This window comes from Saccopteryx leptura, chromosome 7 (genome assembly GCF_036850995.1).
Source record: "Saccopteryx leptura isolate mSacLep1 chromosome 7, mSacLep1_pri_phased_curated, whole genome shotgun sequence".
NCBI lineage: Eukaryota > Metazoa > Chordata > Mammalia > Chiroptera > Emballonuridae > Saccopteryx > Saccopteryx leptura.
In genome coordinates, this window is record NC_089509.1 from 72186184 (window position 1) to 72194642 (window position 8459).

The following is an 8459-nucleotide window of genomic DNA, read 5'->3' on the forward strand; positions in this document are numbered from 1 at the left end:
ATGCAGAAAGAAATCAGACCATAACCCAAACATAGAAATCAAATTAGATTTTAAAATTTATTTTCTTTTAACATTTAAAGAGAAATGTTGTATCTTGGGATTTACATTCTCTCTGCATTTTGACATCTGGATTTGTAAACTGATATTTTAAATTAATTTTATTCATAAAAACTAGAGACTACACAAATGCTCACTGACAAAAGAATGATTATAAAAATTTAGGTATATTCTTACATTGTTATACTATTCAATAATAAATGATATAAACTACCAATTTATGCAACACTATAGAGGATTTTTTTAGTGTCATGGAAGAATTTTTCAAAAAACCAGAACATTACTGAGTGAAATAAAGCCATATGAAAAGTATTTTATGATTCAGTTTATATAGAGTCCCAGAATAAAAAAACCAAAGCTTTGGTGATAAAAATCAGATCAGGGTTACCTAGAGGTCAAGATACTGAAGGCAAAGAATCAGGAGAAGCTTTAAATGATTAGAAGAATAATTTTTATCTTAATTGTGGTTCCACAGTGTATGAATTTATCAAAACTCTTTAAAATGTATTCTTAAAATCTGATCATTTCAATTTATGTAAATTATACCTCAGGAAACTTGATTTTTAATACTCTGAAAAAAACCCAAATGTTCATCAACAGGTGAATGAATAAAACACTTAAGGTATACTCATATAACGGAATAGTTCTTGGGTATAAAAATGAATAAACTACTGATTCATGAAACAACATGGACAAATATGGAAAACATTGTGTACTGCATAATAATACAGATAAAAGAGAGTGCATGATATATAATGTATTTATATTTCTAAAAAATCAACAAACTAAGCTAAGGTGCTAAAAGTGTGAACAGTGACTGTTTTGGGGTGGTTTTAGGAGATTGGAGAGTGAAAAACATAAGTCTCTGAGATGTTTATAATGCTTTTATACCTTGATTTGACAAAGCTGTCAAATACACAATTAAAATTTGTTGATTTTCTGGCACATTAATTATTCTTCCATAATAAACAAGAACATACACATCTATGGATGTATATCTGAAAAAAAAATACTCCTTTTGGCTATTACTTTACTTTCTGAATACATTCTAATATTTTAGATAGTATTAAGTGCCTAATATAATAAATACAATGCAAATATTAAAAGTTAAAACATTTTTGGTAGTTTTAAACAACAATGTAAGAGTACTGAAATTTCAACATGAAATTCAAGTTCTCTGAAAATAAATTCAAAATTGAAGTGAGTAGGGAGAAAAAGCTCTGTTAGTCAAAAAAAATGCATAATTCAAGTTTTTGGAAAATATATAAACAATAAAAAGACAGAAATCTCTTTATTTTCTGATAACTGAACATACTGGTTTACCATCTTATGAAAACTAAAGTAAAACAAAATACCAACATGTATTATTTATTTGATATTTTCAGAATCAGCTTCAAAAGGACAGCCTATTGTCATATATCAAGATCTAATCATGCAGCTCAGTGGCTTGCATCTATGACTTCACTACCTGAGAAGGAATTTTGCTCATAACTCTAACTAAAGGCTAAATTGGAGCTCAAGTCCATGCATCATCCGTTTAAATTTGTTTTTCACTCATGATGACATAAAAATTACTAATGCAGATAATGTTCAACTCTCATGAGATTCCTCTTTATTGTTTCATTTAGTAGTTTTAAAAACATGCTTACAAACCAATAGTTCAAATTCAACTTAACGTAACACTTTTCCTGTTTTTTCTAAATTTTTGATAATATTTACATTTTACGGAGAAAGACTGAAATCAGTTCAAATATAAGTTGAAAAACTCGAACTGCTTCCCAGAAAAGTGTGTTCCACACCAGACATCTATGGGTCCTGTTTCTCCTTCATGCTGTTCCTCAAATGCGCTTCACAATTTCAGATTCCCTGTTGATAACAGGACTCCCTGAAATACTCTAATTTGTTTCTATCACCCATTTATAATTCAACCTTCATGTCACCTAATTAATATCCTAAACTATACACCATTTACCAGCAGTTTTAACGCAAGCTCAGCCAAGAAAGAATTCTCTCAATCAGTGGTTTTTAATCACTTTGGGGCTCACAGATGCTTTTGAGAATGTAATAAAAGTACCAACTAACTCTCCCAAGGAAATATATGTGCTTGCATACACACATTTATATATGCATACATATATTACATATATGCATATATGTAAATTATCTAATTATATGCATTTATACAGGGTGGAGCAAAAGTAGGGGTACAGTGGTATGTGAAACCGTTTATTCTTGTCTTATTATTTATTAATTATTGTATTGTTTTTTTATACAAACAACCATTAACCTATTTTTGTCCCACCTTGCATTATGATCAAAATATATTTATAATTAACAAGTGTAGGGACCCTCAGTGGATCTTGTAGGTTTTTTCGGTCACCAGATTGAGAAATCTTTCTTAAGTGGCCTCTATATTTGGTTTTATGTACTCTGGGCATGATTGCGTTTGCAAGTTCAAATTTCTCTTTATCATTATCTAAAGTAGACTTTCACTCAAGTTTTATAAAATTTGCAGAATTTTGCCTGACCAGGTGGTGGTGCAGTGGGTAGAGTGTTGGATTGGGATGCGGAGGACCCAGGTTCGAGATCCCAAGGTCGCCAGCTTGAGCACGGGCTCAACCGTTTGAGCAGAGCTACCAGCCAGGGCCCAGGGTTGCTGGCTCGAGAAAGGGGTTACTCAGTCTGCTGAAGGACCATGGTCAAGGCACATATGAGAAAACAATCAATGAACAACTAAGGTGTCGCAACAAAAAACTGATGATTGATGCTTCTCATCTCTCTCCGTTCCTGTCTGTCCCTATCTATCCCTCTCTCTGATTCTCTCTGTCTCTTTAAAAAATAAATAAATAAAATAATAAATAATAAATTAATAAAAATAAAATAAAATTGGCAGAATTTTTAATAATAAAAATCTTTAGAATAAGATCAGAATAATAAATAATATAAATTGTGGTTCTATTACCAGTTTTTAGAACACTAAGAACAGAAAAAAAGCTACCATGTAAAAACTGTCTAGGCACCAGGGGAAGTTTTGATATTGTTAAGACCAGGAAAACAGGGATATTTTCCTCCCCTGCTGCACTCAACATTCTTTCTCAATTTGAACAAGCTTTCTGCCATGTCTCTATATAAGCAAGAAGAGAAGATCACCTCAGAACAGATCTTTATTCTTTAGAAACCTTTGAGAAGCTCTGAGTTTACACAAATTTACTTTTTAGTTGAATTTATTGGACTGACACTGGTTAACAAAATTATATAGGTTTCAGGTGCACAATTCTACAACACATCTTCTGTACAGTGTATTGGGTGTACCGACCCCCCCCCCCCACAACTCAAGTCTCCATCCATATCATTTATCCCCCTACACCAGTGGTCCCCAACCCCCGGGCTGCGGACCAGTTCCGGTCCGTGGGCCATTTGGTACTGGTCCGCAGGGAAAGAATAAATAACTTACATTATAATTTCCATTTTATTTATATTTAAGCCTGAACGATGTTTTATTTTTTTTAAATGACCAGATTCCCTCTGTCACATCAGTCTAAGACTCACTCTTGATGCCTGTCTTGGTCACATGATACATTTATCCATCCCACTCTATAGGTTGATCCGTGAAAATATTTTCTGACATTAAACCAGTCTGTGGCCCAAAAAATGTTGGGGACCACTGCCCTACACCTTCCTCCAACTGCTCTCCACATGGCAATCAGCACATTGCTGTCCATGTCTATGAGTTTTTTCTTCCTTTTTTTTTGTCCTTTTTTGCTCAATCCCTTCACCTCTCTCAACCAGCCACTCCCCAAAGCTGTCAGCTTATTCCCTATGAGTCTGCCTCTATTTTGCTTGTTAAGTCATTTGGTCATTAAATTACACATATAAGTGAGATAATATGGTATGTGTCTTTCTCTGACTGGCTTATTTCACTTAAAATAATACTCTCCAGGTCCATCTGTGCTGTCACAAAGGTAAGATTTCCTTCCTTTTTTTTTTTTTTTTTTTTTTTGGCCAAATAGTATTTCATTGTGTGAATGTACATCTTTTTTTTTAATTGTTTTTTAAATTTTATTTATTCATTTTTAGAGAGGACAGAGAGAGGGAGAGAGAGGAGAGAGAGACAGAGAGAGAGAGAGAGAGAGAAAGGGAGAGGAGCTGGAAGCATCAACTCCCATATGTGCCTTGACCAGGCAAGCCCAGGGTTTTGAACCGGCGACCTCAGCATTTCCAGGTCGACGCTTTATCCACTGCACCACCACAGGTCAGGCAAATGTACATCTTTTTTATTGACTCATCTACTGGTGCACACTTGGGCTGTTTTCAAATCTTGGCTTAAATAAAACCAACACTTTGTGCAGAAAAAAAAAAGAAGTTCTTGACATAGCATGTTTATACTATGCCTTGTTATTAATATTCAGGAATTGGAAGGCATTGGACCTATTTAAAGAAGAAAACTAACATTCCTCCTGCTGACAAGAGTAACCAAGAAAGCAGATCAAAACTCAATCTCCTTCTACCTAAGGTACACAGTTCTTGAAATCTGTGAGATGGATTTGGGTATTCTTGATCAAGGGATATAATTTACTATCATAAATGACATTAATTGGCTGATCATAAGAAAAGAGAACTATGATGAAGGTTTAACAAAGGACATAAAGTTCCTCACACTGCTCATGTAATTTTGGAAGAATTATATGTGGACCTTGAAGTTCAGAGTTGGCAAATTATAGTGAGACAAAGAGAGTCCTCTGTTGCCTACTATTGGTCCCACTTCTCTGAATGAACCCTTACAGATACATAATTAGCACTGAGAGTGACTCCAGAGAACAGACTCCTAAGGATGAGTTCTCTGAATTGTTTCTCTGATTTATGGAATAAGATCTCTGAGCTGATTAGATTTAAAAGCATTAACGACTCTGCTTCCAATAGTAAAGAGGGCACTGATAGTCTATGACATACCCTGAAAAACAGTTACTCAAAGTATGCTAAGATGGTTGAAATCAAGTATCTACTAAAAGAGTCTCTGGGTGATTATGTATTTGCTCTCATAGAATATGTTAGTGAACATAAACAGAATAATGCAAATGGTTAGTTGGTTACTTCTCACTGCACTGGAGAAGATGAAGAAAGAAAATGAACTCAGAGCTTTAAGTTGCTAGTTCAATCCCTTGAATAAAGGACACAAAAGCCTCAATGACTTCCCTGAAAGCAAGTCTTCTTCCTCTAGTCACAGGGTCAACATTTCTGAAAACCAAAATGATCAAATTGAACTCCTAAACTGCCGGAGTCTCTTTTGTTAAAGTTAGGGCATTGGCTGTGAAGGAATGAGATTCTAACATTTGAAACAAGGTTATAGGACAGAGAGAACCACTCAGCTGTGAACACATGCTACATTTCCTGAAAAAGGAAATATGATTCAAAAGACTCCAGATGGCAAAGCTCAGATCCTTCAGACCATTAAAGCAACTTCAGCAATATTATTCCATATGTGTTTCATACATTATATGGACCAGTGAATCACTTGAGCCTCCCATTTCCCACATTTTTAATAGGAATGTCTACAATGGTTGCCCTATATCAACTGCACAAGTATATGTTAGGTGTGTGGGAAACACGTAACTCATCTATTCGATTTCAGAAATCATAATGAACTGCTGTACTTAAGAAACTACATCTGAAGAGCCTCATCCATAGATGCCATGTTGTGAGGTTTCCTAGAGCAAGGCCCACATGGAAAGGATAACATCCAGGGATGAATTGACACCCTCAGTTCAACAGCCCATAAGGAACTGAGTTTTGCCAAAAATCTTGTGAGTGACTTTGGAAGCAGATTCTACTCTAGTCAAGCCTTCAGATGAGAATGCAAGCCCAGGTCACAATAAGATCACAAAGTAATGAGAACTTTGAGCTGGAATTATTCATTAGGCTGATCCTGAACTCATGATTCACAGCAACTGTGAGATAAGGTTTACAGTTTTAACCTGCTAAATTTTGGAGTAATTTGTAGCACAATGTGTAAATAACATAGGACTTCTGAAATGAAAAAAACAGAATTATAAGAATGTAGATATGGTTCTGAAAGCAGTATGTTACTTTTCTATACAACTGAAAAGTAAACCTTAGAGTTTTTCTGTTCTTTCTTTTTATAGGGAAGAATGTCTTTTCTGCTCTGGTTTCTGTTATATGTGGCTCATTTTCACTGATTCTCTTTTGTAGAACCAATAGTCTTTTATTTCTTCATAACATCAGTATTAGAATTACACTTATTTCAATGCACTATTAAGTTTTTCACTTTTGTATGTTCAATGCTGCAAGTACATCTTAAGCCCTGGATTTTTTATCGTTTATTTTCTATGTAGAGTTTATTTCTAATGTGCTCTACAAAATGCCAGCTCTCTGACTTACTTGTTAACTGTGAGCATGACAGTTATCTGTTTGCTTGCCCATTCGGGTCCTTCTGTGAATTATCACTTTGCCTTTAATTCCTGTTTTTTTATTCAGATGTGTCATTTCTCAAAGCTGGAGTAAATGTGAGTTTTTATTCTTACTCTCATTACAAGTGGTAGTGAAAAGCGATAAACATATGCCTGTAATCTGATATAGCCATGCAATAGCTCTTTTACAAAAACTTCATTTCAGGGTAAATATATCTCCAGGTTATAATTCCAATTTATGCCTGTTGTCTCAGAACATCCTTTCATTATAGAAAGTATCCAAATATAAATAATTTTTAACAACTGCATTTATAATTAGAATTGTTCAGTTTAGATTGGCAGTGTTAAATTATGATAAAGAATGCTAGTTCTGTCACCAGAAAAACTAAAATAAAAATACTAATACCACCTTTTTTCATGTTTTTTTTTACTCTTAGGCAAGCTATTTACCTGCTCTTCATCTCAAAAATAGAGAAAAAGGTAATAGGAACTCATAATTTGTTATGAGTATTCAATAAGTTAATATATGTAAAATCCGGAGAAAAGTATAGGCATATTGCTGGATTGGTTCCAGACAACCAAATGAAGTGAATATCACAAAAGTGTGTTATAATCTTTTTGCTGGTGGAGGAAATTGTCTTTGATTTGTAAAAAATAAAATAAAAAAAGTAAAAAAACACAACATCTCTGAAGCACAGTAAAACAAAGCACAATAAAACAATGTATTCCTATAACCGTCATATAGTAATCACTCAATAAACAACTATTGCCATGGTTAACTTTTTCTGTAATTTGACAGGGCCATGAAGTACTCAGATACTTGGTCAAACGTGATTCTGGGTACTTCTGTAAGGCTGTATTTGGATGTAAGGTCAGTGGCCGTCGCCATGGCCATGCAGATGACATTGAATTCAGGCAGATGGTAAAGGAACAGCAGAGCTGGAGGTTAGCGGGCCGTTCCAATTCATTGGAGGCTCACTGAGACCGGCAAGCCAAAAGAAGACAAAGGGAAAAAAACCCTGCTTTTCGCAGTGGAGGGCAAGGAAGGAAAACCCCAACTACACCGCTGAGTGGTGGGGCAAGATCTCCCTTATCCCCCAGGGGAAGTATTTACATCCTTACAATACAGCTGTCACATGCTCCTGCACTATTTGCACAAAGGGTTTGCATCCAGTAAACCTATGAGCAAACCTAACACAGCCATTTTTCCCACATTGGATGACATTGACATTGACATTGATATTGGTAGATGGAATGAAGCAGATTGCTCTCTCTAATATGAGTGGGCCTCTGTCTACGGCCATACCACCCTGAACGTGCCGATCTCGTCTAATATGGGTAGGCCTCATCCAATCACTTAAAGGCCCAAACAGAATAAGGCTGAGTCTCTCTGAGTAAAAAAATTCCTGTTGACTACCTTCCAACTGGGACATTGGTTTTTCTTTTTACTTTGATTGAAACTGAAATATCAATACTTCCTGAGTCTTGAGATGGCAGGTCTCCAAACTAAAATTACACCAGCACTCCAGCTAGGACTACAGCTTGCCAACACGCCATGTAGATCTTGGGACTGATTAGCCTCCATAACTTCAAGAGCCAGTTCTTTATAATAAACAAACAAGCACACAAACAAACATTCTATTGGCACTGTTCTCTAGAGAACCTATTTAGTACAATTATTAAATGGGCTTTGAGGAAATTGCTTAATAACCAACTGTGTATGCTAAACAAGGAAAACGATAACTTCTCCAAATTTTCCACCTGTAATTTTTTTTTTTTTTATATTTTTCTGAAGCTGGAAACGGGGAGACAGTCAGACAGACTCCTGCATGCGCCCAACCGGGATCCACCTGGCACGCCCACCAGGAGGTGACACTCTGCCCACCAGGGGGCGATGCTCTGCACCTCCGGGGCGTCGCTCTTTTGTGACCAGAGCCACTCCAGCACCTGGGGCAGAGGCCAAGGAGCCATCCCCAG

The 8459-nt window shown here is 35.8% G+C and overlaps 1 pseudogene; it reads left to right on the forward strand.

Moving 5' to 3' along the window:
• Window positions 1–7464, forward strand: part of LOC136379011 (fibrous sheath-interacting protein 2-like) — a 122058-nt pseudogene extending 114594 nt beyond the window's left edge.
• Window positions 7465–8459: the final 995 nt, after the last annotated feature.